Raw genomic sequence first — 18,988 nt, 5'->3', positions numbered from 1 at the left:
TACTAAAACAGTTCAATTTTTAATTATTGTAAGAGCCAGGTTTTCTGAGTCCAAATCCCATGCTCTGCCTACTTTGCAACATTGTTTCATGCCATTAGTGAGTAGGAGTTCTGCTCACTTTTCACATTCCATCTTTTTGGAGCTACAGAAGGCAAAAAGAATTTTGTCAGAGTACAACTCCTCCCCAGACCAGCTTATTTGTGGTGTTACGTGTTGTAACCAAAAGGCTGCTTTCCTACAACAATCAATGAGAAGGTGTTAAAAAGTCAACCTTATGAATAATTCCATTTTGTGTATGTGCCAGTGGGGTTGTGGCATTTCCGTGCTGTGTCTGTTAGTGACCTTACTTCCATTTCCTGAAAATTTATCTTGTCTGTAGTATTTTAATCTTTTTAGAGTGAATAGAAAAAAAATCTTTATAGCAAAACATACTTTTACACTAGGGACTGATTTGATTTCATATTTCTGTGGAGGTTTTTTTTTTTTTTTTTTTTTTTTTTTAACCTCTATTAAAGGGAGACTTTGTGAACTTCCTCTTCCTAGTTGGCATTTTCAGGCTATTTTACAATCCATGGTTAGAATATATTTTAAACAATATTTTTTGAAGTTAATGCTTCTATAAGTTTATAAGATTTATAACAGAAAACATATTTACAGAGGCTTAATTAAAAGGTAACACTGAAAAGCTTTAAGGCAAATGAAAAAAAAGATATGTGTGCTGATCTCTACATAAAGAGCGATTTGAAATCTGCCTGGTTAACATCTGTGGAATTTGGGTCCCAGCTCTAACATTTACCAGTCGTGTGACCTTGGACAAATCACTTCTCCCCTCTGAGCCTAGAGAAGAAATGAGACAGAAGTACTTGCCTTACCAAACTCAGAAGGTAGCTAAGAGATTCAGATGAGATAATAAATGTGAAAATGCCAAGTTAACAATGCATTACTTTGAAAATACCAAAGGGTAAGATTAATACAACATTTAAATATAAATATATCAGATGTATCAAGATGCAATCTAAATAGAATAATTAAGCATACTAATAATAATGATAACTCTATCAGCATGATAATATTGGGACTGGATGTTATGGAAGTGATGATAAAATTTCTCCCTTTTCTCTTGCTATTGTTTCTTGTCAAATGAATACTTTAAAAAGTGATATTTTCTTTCGTATGTAGATACCTTTGTTCATCTCCGGACTCAAAACTTTGTTCCTAAAGATGTGGCAGGGTGAGGACAAGCACAATTCTGAAACTTTAGCAGAGGTAGGAAGAGCCAGGAGCAGGTGACAGGAGAAGGGATAATGGACCTGGGCTCCAGTGTTTTCATTATAACCAAACAAATGTAAATGATGTATTCCAAATGATTTTAAACATTAACAGAACAGACAGGTGTTTCAATTAAATAAGCAACAGAACAAGTAAGTTAATTATTAGCTTGGGAAAGGCTTTTAATATTTTGAGCCATACCAGTCTTCAACGGTTGATTTATAAGCAACTTGACTGCCCCTGAAAAAATTACCAGAATAATTTTTATAAAATGACCATTATGGTTTTCAAAGCAGTTTCACATGTTTATTTACTTACTTTTCACAACAACCCTGTAAGGTGGGCAAGAGGAAGAGCAACTGGACATAGACTTGCCTGACCTCAGATAGAAGATAGATATGCTATGGTCTTTCTATGGAAATAACACATATGGGATTCTTGATACAAGAAAGACATAAGGACAGCATGTAGCTGAACATATTTTCTTGCTCTGCCTTTATTTTCCAAGAAATGGAAGTTCTAAGTTATAAAAATAACAACAGGAACAATAATAAGATTCCATAAATACCATAAATTAACAACTCGGGAAAGATTTATTACCAAATCTGTTGACATAGTCTCAATTATAAATAGATTTGCTAAAGTTTCAGTGGCAGATATTTACTTCCTACAAGCAAATCCCCCAAAAATCTTTCCTACTTACTCTGGATCAAGCTTAATCAAATGATTTAAAAATACTTATTGAGCATCTACTCTATGTGAGGGATTACACTAACTTTTATGAATTCTACATCAGTGCTATCCAACAGAACTTTGCTTTTTTAACTTTTATTTTAGGTTTGGGGTTACACATCACGGTTTGTTATATAGGTAAACACGAGTCACAGGGGTTTGTTGTACATTTTATTTCATCACACAGGTATTAAGCCCAGTACCCAATAGTTGTCTTTTCTGCTTCTTCTCCTTCCACCCTCCCCCACCAAGTAGACCCCAGTGTCTATTATTTCCTTCTTTGTGTTCACAAGTTCTTATCATTCAGCTCCCACTTATAAGTGAGAACATGCAGTATTTACTTTTCTGTTCTGGCATTAATTTGCTAAGAATAATAGCCTCCAGCTCCATCCATGTTCCTGCAACAGACATGATCTCATTATTTTTATGGCTGCATAGTATTTCATGGTGGATTTGTACCACATTTTCTTTATCCAGTTGGTCACTGGTGTGCATTTAGGTTGATTCCATGTCTTAGCTATTGTGAGCAGTGCTGCAATGTATTAGTCTGTTCTCATGCTGCTAAAAAAGACATTCCCAAGACTGGGTAATTTATAAGGAAAAAGAGGTTTAATTAACTCACATTTCCATATGGCTGGGGAGGCCTCACAATCATGGCAGAAGGCAAAGGAGGGGCAAAATCATGTCTTACATGGGGAGCTCCCTTTTATAAAACCAACAGTTCTCGTGAGACCTATTCACTATCACGAGAACAGCACAGGAAAAACCCGCCCGAATAATACAATTAGTTTTCACTGGGTCCCTCCCATGACATGTGGAGATTATGGGAGCTGGAATTCAAGATGAAATTTGGTTGGGGACACAGCCAAACCATATCATGCAATGAACATATGTGTGTATATGTCTTTATGGTAGAATCTTATATATTCCTCTGGGCATATATCCAGTAATGGAATTGCTGGGTCAAGTGGTTGTTCTGCTTTTAGCTCTTTGAAGAATCACCATACTGCTTTCCACAATAGTTCAACAAATTTACACTCCCGTCAACAGTGTATAAGCATTCCCTTTTCTCTGCAACCTCGCTAGCATCTGTTATTTTTTGACGTTTTAATAAAAGCCATTCTGACTGGTATGAGATAATATCTCATTGTGGTGGTGATATTGAGCTTTTTTTCATATGCTTGTTGGCTGCATGTATGTCTTCTTTTGAGAAGTATCCATTCATGTCCTTTGCCCACTGTTTAATGGGGTTGTTTTTCTCTTGTAAATTTGCTTAAGTTCCTTGTAGACTCTGGATATCAGACCTTTGTTGGATGCATATTTTGCAAAAATTTTCTCCCATTCTATAGGTTGTCTGCTCACTCTGTTGATAGATTTTTTTTTTTTGAGGTTCCACTTGTCGAGTTTTGCTTTTGTTGTGATTGCTTTTGGTGTCTTTGTCATGAAATCTTTGCCCATTCCTATGTCCAGAATGGCATTGCTTAGGTTGTCTTCTAGGGTTTTTATAGTTGTGGATTTACATTTAAGTCTTTAATTCATCTTGAGTTGACTTTTGTGTATGGTGTAAGGAAGAGGTTGAGCTTCCATCTTCTGCATATGGCTAGCCAGTTATCCCAGCACCATTTGTTCAATAGTGAGTCTTTTCCTCATTGCTTGTTTTTGTCAGCTTTGTCAAAGATCAGATGGCCATAGGTATGCAGTCTTATTTCTGGGATCCTTCTTTTGTTTCATTGGTCTATGTGCTTGTTTTTGTACCAGTACCATGCTGTTTTGGTTACTGTAGCCTTGTAGTGTAGTTTGAAGTCAGTTATCATGATGTCTCAGCTTTGTTCTTTTTGCTTAGGGATGCCTATTTGGGCCCTTTTGTGATTCCATATACATTTTAAAATAGATTTTTCTAGTTCTGTGAAGAATGTCCTTGATAGTTTGATAGAAATAGCATCAAAACTGTACATTGCTTTGGGCAGTATGGCATTTTATTGATATTGATTCTTTCTATCCAAGAGCATGGGATGTTTTCCATTTGTTTGTGTCTTCTCTGATTTCTTTAAGCAGTGTAATTCTCATTGTAGAGATCTTTCATCCTCCGTGGTTAGTTGTATACCTAGTGAGTTTATTCTTTTTGTGGTAATTGTGAATGGGATTGCTCTTCTAATTTAGCTCTCAGTTTAGTTGTTGTTTGTGTATAGAAATGCTATTGATTTTTGTACATTTATTTTGTATCCCGAAACTTTGCTGAAGTTGTTTATCAGCTGGAGGAGCTTGTGAACCAAGACCATGAGATTTTCTAGATATAAAATTATGTCATCTGCAAATAGAGATAGTTTGACTTCCTCTCTTCCTATTTGGATGCCCTTTATTTCTTGACCCAAGGAGAGGAGACCAGTTCGTCTCCCATAGATCCTGTACTTGCTGCACCCCCATCCACACACACACACAAAGTGCTCATCACTAGACAGGAAACCCTTTGCTTGAGTCTACAGCACAGACCCTCCATCCTGGGCTGAATGCACTGAGCAATTCTGGGGTGGAGCCCCCAGGGGACAAGCAAAAGACCCTCAGCAACAACCATTACTAAGATCTCTTCTCCTGCCTCTAAGTTGGGGAAGGAGCGTAAACACTGAGATCACTCCAGAGATGCAGTGGGCAGCCCAAGAGTGCCATCTCACCATTTACAGCCAGCACTTAAGGGGAAGAGGAATCCACAATTTCAGAGCATTTAGAGGGAAAGTGACTGTAACTGTGAGGAAACATAGGGGAGCCACACAACCAAGCAAGAGTCTACCAACCGACCAATAACCTAAGTGCCACCTGCTGGATCACACCCCAAAGCTTCAACACCAAAAATAACTCACTAACATAACCCCGTCTGAAACCAGAGACAAGAAGTCAGCTTCAAATAAAGACCCTACACAAAGCCTCCACCCAGTGAAAACATCCAGAAAAGAAGTCTATTGACTTTATTAAATCTATACTGCAGTTAAGGAACACCCACACAGAGAGATGAGAGGGAACCAATGGAAGAACTCCAGTAACTCAAATGGTCAGTGTCGTACATCCTCCAAATGGCTGCATCAGATCTCCAACAAGAGTTCTTAACCAGACCAAACTGGCTGGAATGACAGAAATAGAATTCAGAATATGGATAGGAACAAACATCATTGAGATTCAAGTAGATGGCAAAACCCAATCCAAGGAAAATAAGAATTAACAATAAAGTGATACAGGAGCTGAAGGATGAAATAGTCCATATAAAAAAAGAAACATAATGGGTCTGACAGAGCTGAATAATCCAATGCAAGAATTTCACAATGCAATCAGGAGTATTAACAGCAGAATAAATCAAGCTAAGGAAAGAATCTCAGAACATGAAGACTGGTTCTCTGAAATAAAAGAGACAAAAATAAAGAAAAATAAGAATAAGGATTGAACAAAACCTCTGAGAAGTATGGAACTCTGTAAAGAGGACAAATCTGTAAGTCACTGGCATCCATTAAAGGGAGGGAGAGAAAGCAAATGACTTGGAAAATATATTTCGGAATATCATCCGTGAAAACCTTGCCAACCTTGCTAGAGAGGCCAACGGTCACATTTACGAAATGCAAAGAACTCCTGAAAGATTCTCTACAAGAAGATCATCCCCAAAACACATAATCATCAGCTTTTCCAAGGTCAAAATGAAAGAAAGAATGTTAAAGGCAGGTAGAGAAAAAGCACAGGTTACCTTCAAAGTGAACACCTTCAGGCTAACAGCAGACATCTCAACTGAAACCCTAGAAGCCAGAAGATATTGGGGGCCTAAATTCAACATTCTTAAAGAAAAAAGTCTTCAACCAAGAATTTTTCATCTGACCAAACTAAGCTTCCTAAGTGAAGGAGAGATAAGACGCTTTTCAGATAAGCAAATGTTGAGGGAATTCATTACCACAAATGAATTCATTACCAGCCTACCTTACAAGAGATCTTGAAAGGAGCATTAAAGGAACAACCACTACCAGCCAATACAAAAACACACGTAAACACACAGTCCAGTGTCACTGTAAAGCAACTACACGAAGAAGTCAACCTAATAACCAGCTAACAGCACAATGACAGGATCAACTCCACAAATACCGTTACTAACCAAGAGAACTTTCTACAGTGCTGGAAATATGTCTGTCTATGTATTTGTGCTGTCTAATAGTAGTCATTAAACATGAATGGCTATTGAGCACTTGAAAACTGTAATAGTTTGGATGAGGAAGTGAATTTTACATTTTATCTAATTTTAGATGAAGTAGCCACATGTGACTAGTGGTACTATATTTGACACTGTGGCTCCAGATAAACTCATAAAGGTCATCCTGATGCTATTTTTGATGGGAAGCCTTGGAGAAGTTACATTTTGACATACATTTTATATAGAAATGAGGGAATTAAGAAAACACTTTTTTTCCCAACCACTTTCTTAAACATACATCTCCCTATTTTTACTGTGTTACTGTAGTGCCTTTTTAATATTTCTTTAACCTGCTTTGAATGTCTGCTGACCCGATTTGGCACTGCAATCACAGTTGTCTATTCTGATGTAATGCTCTGCCCTCTCCTGTTAATTACCTGTGTTCAGATATTCCTATGGGTGAATTTCTTTCACTTCATAGGACCTCAAAGAAGAAACATTTCATGGCAGAATATATTGAAATTTATCTATTTTTTAACACAATTTTATTATTTTATGATTTTTTTCTGTTTTATGGACATGTTTAAAAATTTGATTTTATCAACTTTTTCTGATTGCTCTTTGAGCATGCTATGCCTTACCAATATGTGGACACATGGTTGTTATGGTAATAAGATCCATAACCTTATAATGGCCCCCCATGGACATGCGTAGTTTGGGGTGTGACTACTTCTCCAACCTCATTTCATGAGTGCTTCAGCTTTGTTGTTTTATCACAATTCCTACAGGATGCAAATATCCTACCAGTCTTTGCACTTGCCTTGCCTCACGTATAATTATCATCTCATTAGAAGGGCCATTTTTGTTCACTTTATCTAAATCAGCTGCTATTTTCCTCCTATTTTATTTTTTGTCACAAGCTGCATTTATTTTTATTTGTTTATTTATTGTTGCTTAATGCTCTCTCTAGAATGAAAGCTCAGTGAGGGCAGGAATGTTGCCTTTCTCTGAATTTCCAAGTGTATACCCATTGTCTCATACAGGGATTGAAAAAATGGTAGTTGCTCAATAAATTTTTGTTGAATCAATGGATAAATCACAATTTGTCTGAGGATTCATAAACTGAATTCATAACAGGCTATAAGTGTGGTTGCATTAATAGCTATTCCTAAATCCTGTGGATTTATAGTCTTACCTTCTCCATAGATACACTGTTGGATAGATTGATAATTCAAATATTTCTGGGTGTACTATATGCTAGGGTATTTGTAAATATGAGTAATACAATATTGTTCTTACCTATAAGAAGTACAGAGTTTATTGGGAGTGCCAGATATGTAAACAATTAATTACAATATTGTGTGATAAGTTCAGTAACAGAGGAACATGCTGCCTGAGTCTTCCTGAGGACAGAAGGCTGCAAAATGAGAGCACGACGTCTCTGACGTCAAATGCACTGTGATTTGGCAATTATACAAAATGTAACCTGGGCTGGTAGAAAAATCATGAATTCTGAAGTCTAAGGAATTTGTCTTTTAGACTTTGTTCTGCTATTTCTTTCTTGTCGTTGGCTCAATGTATAAATTTGTTGGGCCTTAATTTTCTTTCTCTGAAATGGGACAGGCAAACAATACCTCCTTTGTAGAATTATTGTGAGCATTAAGGGCCACACCCAACTTGCAGAACCTTCAATAAATGTTTCCTCCTAGTCTTTTCTCTGTTTAACATACCCCCTAAACTAGAAAGTAGAATTTTTTGAGATGATTTAGTGGGGCTCCAAATACTCACAATTTTACAGAATTTTTTTCCCCCAGAGTAAATTGAGGACTTTCACTGTTCCACGCAGAGGCATTTATCTTTGAAATGGAAGGTTATATTTTGGCTGGCCTCTGTTGACTCCTAGAAAATGAAAGTAGTTACTCACCAAGGATATGAGCCTTCCCAGAGCTTACTGATGCTTCAATCCTAGAAGCTGTCAATGTTTAGTGAGGTTAGAGCAGCAAGAATGTGGATGTCTCTGTCTTATACCTTAGCTTCCAGGGAATTGAACTAAGCATTGTAGCTGTCTTTCTAATTCTTACACAGATTTTCATGCCAAATGATGTGGGATCTGGAAAGATGGGCAAATAGGAAGAGCTCTGGTCTGTAGCTCCCAGTGAAACCAATGCAGAGGGTGGGTGATTTCTGCATTTCCAACTAAGACAGGCAGTTCATCTCATTGAGACTGGTTAGGCAGTGGGTGCAGCCCATGGAGGGCGAGCAGAAGCAGGGTGGGGCATTGCCTCACCTGGGAAGTCAAGGAGCCAACGCATCTCCCTCTCCCAGCCAAGGGAAGCCATGACAGACTGTGCTATCTAGCCCAGACACTATGCTTTTTCCACGGTTTTTGCAATTGGCTGATCAGGAGATTCCCTCATGTGACTACATCACCAGGGCCCTGGGTTTCAAGTACAAAACTGTGCAGCTGTTTAGGCAGACACAAAGCTGGCTGCAGGAGATTTTTTCATACCCCAGTGGCACCTGGAACCCTAGTGAGATGGAACCATCCACTCCCCTGGAAATGATTCTGAAGCCAGGGAGGCAAGTGATCTCGCTCCGTGGGTCCCAGTGCCACAGAGCCCAGAAACCTAAGAACCACTGGCTTGAAATTCTCACTGCCAGCACAACCATCTGAAGTTGACCTGAAATGATAGAACTTGGTGGGTAGAGGGTCACCCGCCATTACTGAGGCTTGGGTGGGCGGTTTTCCCCTGATAGTGCTAAGGAAGCTGGGAGGTTTGGACTGGGTGGAATTTACCTCACCGCAGCAAAGCAGCAGTGGCCAAACTGCCTCTTTAGAGTACGCCTCACTGGGCAGGGCATCTCTGAAAGAAAGGAAGCAGCCCCAGTCAGGGGCTTACAGATAAAACTCCCCTTTCCCTAGGACAGAGCACGGGGAGAAAGGGCGGCTGTGGATGCAGCTTCAACAGACTTAAATTTTCCTTCCTGCTGGTTCTGAAAAGAGCAGCTGATCCTTACAAGGAGGATTCTCTCAGCAAAGCACTGGAGCTCTGCTAAGGGATACACTGCCTCCTCAGTTAGGTCCCTAATCCCTGTGCCTCCTGACTGGGAGAGACCTCCCAACATGGGTTGACAGACACTGCTTTGCTGTGGTGTAGTGAAATCCACTCATTCCAAACCTCCCAGCCTCCTTAGCACTATCAGGGGAAAACTGCCTACTCAAGCCTCGGTAATGGCGGGTGACCCTTCCCCCACCAAGCTCTATCATTTCATGTCAACTTTAGACTGCTGTGCGGGAAGGAGAGCTCTGGCTGGCATCAGGCCGGTGCCCCTCTGAGACGAAGTTTCCAGAGGAACGAGCAGGCAGCAATCTTTGCTGTTCTGCAGCCTCCACTGGTGATACCCAGGCAAACAAGGTTGGGGGAGTGGAACTCCAGCAAACTGCAGCAGATAGAAGGGCCTGACTGTTAGAAGAAAATCTAACAAACAGAAAGCAACAACATCAACATCAACAAAAATGACTCCCACACAAACCTCCATCCAATCATCATCAGCCTCAAGATTAAAGGTAGATAAATCCATGAAGATGAGGAAAAACCAGAGCAAAAAAGCTGAAAATTTTAAAAACTGGAATGCCTCTTCTCCTCCAAATGATAACAACTCTTCTCCAGCAATGTCACAAACTGGGCAGAGAATGAGATTGATGAATTGATAGATATAGGCTTCGAACAAACCCCTCTCAGCTAAAGGAGCATTTTCTAACCCAATGCAAGGAAGCTAAGAACCTTGATAAAAGGTTACAAGAACTGCTAACTAAAATAACCAGTTTAGAGAGAACATAAATAACCTGATGAAGCTGAAAAATACAGCATGAGAACTTCATGAAGCCTACATAAGTATCGATAGCTGAATCAATCAAGCAAAAGAAAGGATATCAGAAATTGAAGATCAACTTACGTAAATACAGTGTGAAGACAAAATTAGAGAAAAAAGGATGCAAAGGAATGAACAAAGCCTCCAAGAAATATGGGATTATGTGAAGAGATCAAACTTACTATTGATTGGTTTACCTGAAAGTGACAGGGAGAATGAAATCAAGTTGGAAAACATACTTCAGGATATTATCCAGGAGGACTTCCCCAACATAGCAAGACAGGCCAACATTGAAATTCAGGAAATACAGATAATACCACTAAGATACTCCTTGAGAAGAGCAACTCCAAGACACATAATCATCAGATTCTCCAAGGCTGAAAAGAAGGAAAAAATGTTAAGGGCAGACAGAAAGAAAGATCAGGTTACCTACAAAGGAAAGGCCATCAGACTAACAGCAGATCTCTCTGCAGAAACCCTACAAGCCAGAAGAGAGTAGGAGCCAATAGTCAACATTCTTAAAGAAAAGAATTTTCAATGTAGAATTTCATACCCAACCAAACGAAACTTCAGAAGTGAAAGAGAAATAAAATCCTTTACAGACAAGCAAATGCTGAGGGATTTTGTCACCACCAGGTCTGCCTTACAAGAGCTCCTGAAGGAAGCACTAAATATGAAAGGAAAAACTAGTACCACCCAGTGAAAAAACACACCAGAATATAAAGGCCAATGACACGATGAGGAAACTGCTTCAACTAATGTGCAAAATAACCAGCTAGCATCATGATGACAGGATCAAATTCACACATAACAATATTAGCCTTAAATGTAAGTGGGCTAAATACCTCAATTAAAAGACACAAACTGGCACATTAAATAAAGAGTCAAGACCCATTGGTGTGCTGTATTCAGAAGACCCATCTCACGTGCAAAGATACACATAGGCTCCAAATAAAGAGATGGAAGAATAGAAATGGAAAAAACAAAACAAAACAAAACAACAACAACAACAAAAGCAGGGGTTGCAATCCTACTCTCTGATAAAACAGACTTTAAACCAACAAAGATCGAAAAAGACAAACAAGAACATTACATAATGGTAAAGGGATCAATGCAACAAGAAGAGCTAAGTAACCTAAATATATATGCACCCAATACAGGAGCACCCAGATTCATAAAATAAGCTCTTAGAGACCTACAAAGAGACTTTGACTCCCACACAATAATAGTGGGAGAATTTAATACTCTATTGTTAATAGTAGGCAGATCAACAAGACAGGAAGTTAACAAGGATATTCAGGAATTGAACTCAGCTCTGGATGAAGCAGACCTAATAGACATCTACAGAACTCTCCACCCCAAATCAACAAAATATACATTCTTCTCAGCACCTCATCACACTTATTCTAAAATTGATCATATAATTGGAAGTATAACACTCCTCAGAAAATGCAAAAGAACTGAAATCATGACAAACAGTCTCTCAGACCACAGTGCAATCAAATTAGAACTCAGGATTAAGAAACTCACTCAAAACTACATGGCAGCTAAACAACCTGCTTCTGAATGACTACTGGGTAAATAACGAAATTAAGGCAGAAATAAAGAAGTTCTTTGAAACCAATGAGAACAAAGAGACAACGTACCAGAATCTCTAGGACACAGCTAAAGCAGGGTTTAGAGGGAAATTTACAGCACTAAATGCCCACAAGAGAAAACACAAGAGATCTAAAATCGACACCCTAATATCACAATTTTAAAAACTAGAGAAACAATAGCAAACAAATTCAAAAGCTAGCAGAAGACAAGAGAGAACTAAGATCAGAGTAGAAGTGGAGATAGAGACACAGAAAACCCTTCAAAAAATCAATGAATCCAGGAGCTGGTTTTTTGAAAAGATTAACAAAATAGATAGACTGCTAGCCAGACTAATAAAGAAAAAAGAGAGAATCAAATACGCACCAAAAAAAAGGATAAAGGGGATATCACCACTGATCCCACAGAAATACAAACTATCATCAGAAAATACTAAAAACACCTTTATGCAAATAAACTAGAAAATCTAGAATAAATGGATATATTTATTCTATTTTAAATACATTTATTGTATTTATTCCTGGACAAATACACCCTTCCAAGACTAAACCAGGAAGAAGTCGAATCCCTGAATAGACCAATAACCAGTTCTGAAATTGAGGCAGTAATTAATAGCCTACCAACCAAAAAAAAGCCCAGGACCAGATGAATTCACAGCCAAATTATACCAGAAGTACAAAGAGGATCTGGTACCATTCCTTCTGAAACTATTTCAAACAATAGAAAAAGAGGAACTCCTCTCTAGCTCGTTTTATGGAACAAGCATCATCCTGATACCAAAACCTGGCAGAGACACACACACAAACAAAATTTCGAGCCAATATCCCTTATGAACATTGATCCGAAAATCCTCAATAAAATACTGGCAAACCAAACCCAGCAGCACATCAAAAATCTTATCCACCATGATCAAGTTGGCTTCATCCCTGGGATGCAAGGTTGGTTCAACATATGCAAATCAGTAAATGCAATCCATCACATAAACAGAACCAATGACATAACCGTATGATTATCTCAATAGATGTAGAAAATGCCTATAATAAAATTCAACATCTCTTCATACTAAAAACTCTCAATAAACTAGGTATTGATGAAACATATCTCAAAATAATAAGAGCTATTTATGACAAACCCACAGTCAATATCATACTGAATGGGCAAAAGGTGGAAGCATTCCCTTTGAAAACCGGCAGAAGACGAGGATGCCCTTTCTCACCACTCCTATTCAACATGATATTGGAAGTTCTGGCCAGGGCAATCATGCAAAAGAAAGAAATAAAGTGTATTTAAATAGAAAGAGAGGAAGTCAAATTGTCTCTCTTTGCAGATGACATAATTGTATATTTAGAAAAACCCATCGTCTCGGCCCCAAAACTCCTTAAGCTCATAAGCAACTTCAGCAGTCTTGGGATACAAAATCAGTGTGCAAAAATCGCAAGCATTCCTATACACCAATAATAGACAAACAGGGAGCCAAATCATGAGTGAACTCCCATTCACAATTGCTACAAAGAGAATTAAATACCAGGGAATATAACTTACAAGGGATGTAAAGGATCTCTTCAAGGATAACTACAAACTACTGCTCAAGGAAATAAGGGAGAAGACAAACAAATGAAAAAAAATTCCATGCTCATGGATAGGAAGAATCAATATCATGAAAATGGTCATATTGCCCAAAGTAATTTATAGATTCAATGCTATTCCCATCAAGCTACCATTGACTTTCTTCCCAGAATCAGAAAAAAAAACACTTTAAATTTCATATGGAACCAAAAAAGGGCCTGTATATTCAAAACTATCCTAAGCAAAAATAACAAAGCTGGAGGCATCATGCTATCTGACTTCAAACTATACTACAAGGCTACAGTAACCAAAACAGCATGGTACTGGTAACAAAACAGATATATAGAAAAATGGAACAGAGCAGAGGCCTCAGAAATAATGCCACACATCTACAACCATCTGATCTTTGACAAGCCTGACAAGAACAAGCAATGGGGAAAGGATTCCCTATTTAATAAATGGTGCTGGGAAAACTGGCTAACCATATGCAGAAAACAGAAACTGGACCCCTTCCCTACACCTTATACAAAAATCAACTCAAGATGGATTAAAGACTTAAATGTAAAACCTGAAACCATAAAAATCCTAGAAGAAAACCTAGGCAATACCATACAGGACATATGCATGGGCAAAGACTTCATGACTAAAACACCAAAAACAATGGCAACAAAAGCCAAAATTGACAAATGGGATCTAATTAAACTGAAGAGCTTCTGTATAGCAAAAGAAGCTATCATCAGAGTGAACAGGCAACCTATAGAATGGAAGGAAATTTTTGCAATCTATCCATCTGACAAAGGTCTAATTAGGTCCACAATCTACAGAGAACTTAAACAAATTTACAAGAAAGAAAAAACCCCGTAAAAAAGTGGGCAAAGAATAGAAACAGACACTTCTCAAAATAACACATTTATATGGCCAAGAAACGTGAATAAAAGTTCATTATCATTAGAGAAACGCAAATCAAAACCACAATGAGGTACCATCTCACACCATTAGAATGGGGATCATTAAAACGTCAGGAAACAACAGATGCTGGAGAGGATGTGGAGAGATAGGAAAGCTTTTTCACTGTTGGTGGGAGTGTAAATTAGTTCAATCACTGTGGAAAACAATGTGGGGATTCCTCAAGGATATAGGACCAGAAATACCATTTGACCCAGCAATCCCATTACTGGGTATATACCCAAAGGATTATAAATTATTCTACTATAAAGGCACATGCACATGTATGTTTATTGCAGCACTGTTTACAATAGCAAAGACTTGGAACCAACCCAAATGCCCATCAATGATAGACTGGATAAAGAAAATGTGGCACATATAAACCATGGAAAACTATGCAGCCATGAAAAAGAATGAGTTCATATGCTTTGCAGGGACATGGATGAAGCTGGAAACCATCATTCTCGGCAAACTAACACAGGAACAGGAAACCAAACACAGCATATTCTCACTTGAAAGTAGGAGGTGAACAATGAGAACACGTGGACACAGGGAGGGGAACATCACATACCAGGGCCTGTGGGGGTTGAGGGGCAAGGGGAGGGAGAGAACCAGGACAAATACCGAATGCATGCAGGGCTTAAAACCCAGATGATGGGTTGATAGGTGAAGCAAACCACCATGACACATGTATGCCTATGTAAAAAACCTGCACATTCTGCACATGAATCCCAAAACTTAAAGGAAAAAAAAAAAAACATGCTATTTATTTGAATACATTGAATACATTCTTTCCCCTACTTAGAGGTGTGGGCATATAATGCTCAAATCTCCATCAAAAGAGGAAGAATGAGTTTTATACGATAAATGGTGAGAGAATATAATAATTAGGTTTTGGTGGGAAAAGATGGATCAGAAATATGGAGTCGTGTAAGACTGGGTTTCTGTCATGAAACTAGCTGCACAACTGGGGTATTATGGGTTATTGAGTCACTTTGAGATCCTGGCTTATGCATTCACCAATATATTTAGGTTTACATGTTACTTCAGATTACTTCTATATATATTTGCATAACACTTTTCAGTTTTGGAGGTAATTTTCCATATATGTTTTCTCTGCTTAGAATACTGTTTCTTTAGATACTCACCTGTAGATATTACTTTATTCACCTCCTTTGAGATTGTGTTAATGTTATGTTAGTGACTCCTCTTTGGAATCTTCTTTGAAAATTGCAACTCCACCTTTCTCATCACTTATCACTTCTTTCCCTTTCTCCATAACACTTATTTCTCCATAACACTTGTTACCTTATAATGTACTTTGTGATTTACTTATTTATTATGTTCATGGCCTGTCTCCCCAGTTTAGAGTGTTAGCTTCGAGTTGGCATACATTTTTGCACTTTGGTTTAGATCTATAATAAGACAAGATAAATAGCATGGGTTTAATATTTGTCGAGTGAATGAATGAATGAATGAATGAATGAATGAATGAATTCTCTCCTTGGATTTTCTGACAATTCTGTGATGTAGTTTGAATACTCATTCATAGTTTAGAAATGAGGTATAGTAGGAAAAATCAAAAGATAACTTATGTTCTATGCCTGATTCTGCTCTCAATGCCGAGCACTTGCTTAACTTTCTAAGCACGAGAAAACCCCAGAAGATTTCACCGAAAATCTCCTGTGTAGAGTTGGAAGCTCAAACTGCAAATTCTCCACTCTCTATGACCTTCTAAGGAAATTTATGATGTGTGTCCTTGTGCTTCTTGATTTGCTAACTTCTCTTAGTTTAACTGAAAATATTCTACTAACTTTCTAATACATTTAAGTACAATTTTAAATTTCTCTTAAAGACAATTGAAAATACTGTTTAATTCTTTTAAAGGTCATATATATGTGTATGTATGTGTATATATGTGCATACACAATCAGTTTTGAAAATGCAATGAGAACAATACAAGAAAATTATGACAAAATTGCACTGCCAAGTGGTAATCATAATGAACATTTTGATCATTCTCTCTTGCTCTCCATTTATATATACATCCACCAGCTGTTTATTCAACAACTAGTGATCATTATGTGCCAAATTTTATTCTAGCTAATACAGTGACTATAGGTAGGTTTATATATATTGGATAATATAGGGAAATATCATCCATATTATTTTTAAACCGCTTTTAAAAATATGGTGAACATCTCAGGTCATTAATGGTTTTCTTATTTCAATTAAAATAATGCATCATTTAAATGAGAGTGTGAGAATCCACTTTAAAGATTTACTAGAAATTAGTCAATTTCTTCTTTTTAGGGAATTTGAGTCTTTTCCAAATATTTAAGTTTCCTTAATCCTTAAAGGTGTATTTTAACTCTGTGAAATCCTCAAGGGCAATGATCTTGTCCTGTTTGTTCATTTTATCAAGTATAGTAGCTATTATATCATTAATTTGACAGATGAGAAAACTGAGGCTTAGAGAAGTTAAATAATTTACCAACACCCATAGAGTCAGGAAATGGCTGAAGTGACCACTAAAGCTATATATGACTGCAAATTCCATGTTATTTCAGCTACACCTGCATCATATGGGTGGTTCTCTCTCACTCCCTCTAGTAATTGTCAATATTATTCCAATAACAAGGCTACCTGGCTGGGGCCCACCTTTGAGGGCCAGTCTTGTTTTCTCAGCTTTGTTGCCTGTAATAGTTTTTCTGAGATCCCAATGTCTGTACTTTTTCATGACACCTAAACTTCTATATTCTAGTATATTCTACTTCTTGGGAAAAAAAATCTTCAAACTCATTCATGGTATGGTATATAAAACATACAAAAATGGAAAGATTGCTGCTCCCAGCAGGATTTACATTTTTTAGAATGATCAGGAAGTCAGTCTTAAGACACAAATAGAGCACACTAATGATGAAATTTTAGATACTGGTAGTGTACAAGATGGATCTTTAGCTAAGTAGAGGTTTCATGCAGAGAAGTTGGCTAGTGGGAGGGAGATGTGTTTTAGGTATATGAAGTGCTCTCAGCAAAGGCAGGGCTATAGAGGAGTGTGTTGGATTCAGAGGACAGTGAGCTTCACATTCTGTGTGGTGTATAGCTGAGAGCAGAGAGATCAACCAGTAGCCATTGCTTGGGATGTGAAGTCTCTGGAAGTTTACGCTTACATGTGTGTAAGCTGACCTCTTGGGTGAGGGGCAAGTGTGGTCAATTAACTTACATGTGAAGTTCTAACTGGAAACCCAATTAGACAGGGTGCCTAATAGCTGTGCTTCAAGACACCCAAATGATCTGAGTATTGAACACGTTATTTCACTTTCATAACTATGTACACAAACTCTGTGGCCTTGAATGTGAACGGCTTTGTTATATACTGATTAAATAAGTGGCCCTTCTTACATTTCAAGGCCACCATTTGTGTATGTTGCATTTGATTGTCTTTTAAGTCACTTCTGCTTTACTGAAAATAAATTAGAAAGATCAATTTGATTATTTTTATAAGTAGTGTCTTAATGGAAGATTCTCAGCATTTTAGCCAAATTGACCTAATCAAGTTGCTTTGTGCCTTTGAGTTTCAGACTGCTTCTGTGGAAAGTGGAGATAATATCCCTAACACTTGCTGTGATGAGTAAATGAAGAAATGAGTGTACATGAATGACTAAGAAAAGGCACTCAATAAGTGGTATCAGTGTTGGTATTATTTCAGTAGTAATGTATCATATGCCACAATATCAGAACTAGAAGGAGATGACTTATTGGTTCATCGGTGTCTTCCTTCATTCATCCATTTAACATATGTATTAAATATTTTCTATGTATCAAGGATTGTGCTAAGTTTTAGTGGTAAAGCCTAAAATGTTATCTGATTTTCACCTTCATGGAGCTCATTCTTGTGAAGGCACATATATTAGTTTTTGTGGCTGCTGGAACAAATGCCTACAACCTTAGTGGCTTAAAATAATGTAAGTTTATCATCTTACAGTTCTATAAGACAAAAGTCTAACATGGATCTCAATGGGCTAAAATCAGCAGGGCTGTCTTCTTTTCTAGAAGCTCTAGGGGAGAGTCTGTTTCCTTGCCTTTTCCAATTTTTAGAGACTGCTCCTATTCCTTGGCTCATGGTCCCTTCTTCTATCATCAAAGTCAGCAACTTGGCATTTCCTTGACAATTCTTCTGTTGCCACATTTCTTTCTGACTCTGATCTCAATCAGAAAAGATTCTTTGAAGGACCTATGATTAAGTTGGGCCCATCGTGATACTCTAGGATAATTTCCCCATCTAAGGGTCCTTAAGCATAATCACAAATGCCAAGTCCCTTTTTCCATGTGAGGTAACATATTCCCATGTTCTGTGGACCTCTTTGGGGGAACATCATTCTGCCTACCACAGGAAATATACTATATACAATGAAATATGAGCAAATAAATGTGAATAGGTAGTGTGAGTTATTGATAAGAGTTAGGGACTAAGTAAAGCAAGCTAAAAGGAATAGGGAGTTCCAGGGAGGAAAAGGGATTACTGTTTGTCTGGGCAGTCCAGAAAGTCCTCACTGATAAGGTGATATTTGAGTGAACACTTGAATTAGGTTTCAGCAGAAGTTATTTAACAAACCTGCACTGCTAAGACTAAATGCTTTTTCCACCTCCACAAAATTCATCGTAACCCCCAAGTTGATGACATTAGGAGGCGAAGCCTTTGGTAGGTGAATAGGCCATGAGGGTAGATCCCTCATGATTGGGATTAGTTGTCTTATAAAAGAGACCCCAGAGAGATCCCTGGCTAGGTGAGGACACAATGAGAAGACAACCATCTCTGAACTAGAGAGTTCTTGTCAGACACCG

This window comes from Chlorocebus sabaeus, chromosome 27 (assembly GCF_047675955.1).
Source record: "Chlorocebus sabaeus isolate Y175 chromosome 27, mChlSab1.0.hap1, whole genome shotgun sequence".
Taxonomy (NCBI): Eukaryota; Metazoa; Chordata; class Mammalia; order Primates; family Cercopithecidae; genus Chlorocebus; species Chlorocebus sabaeus.
This window is presented reverse-complemented; position numbering follows the sequence as displayed.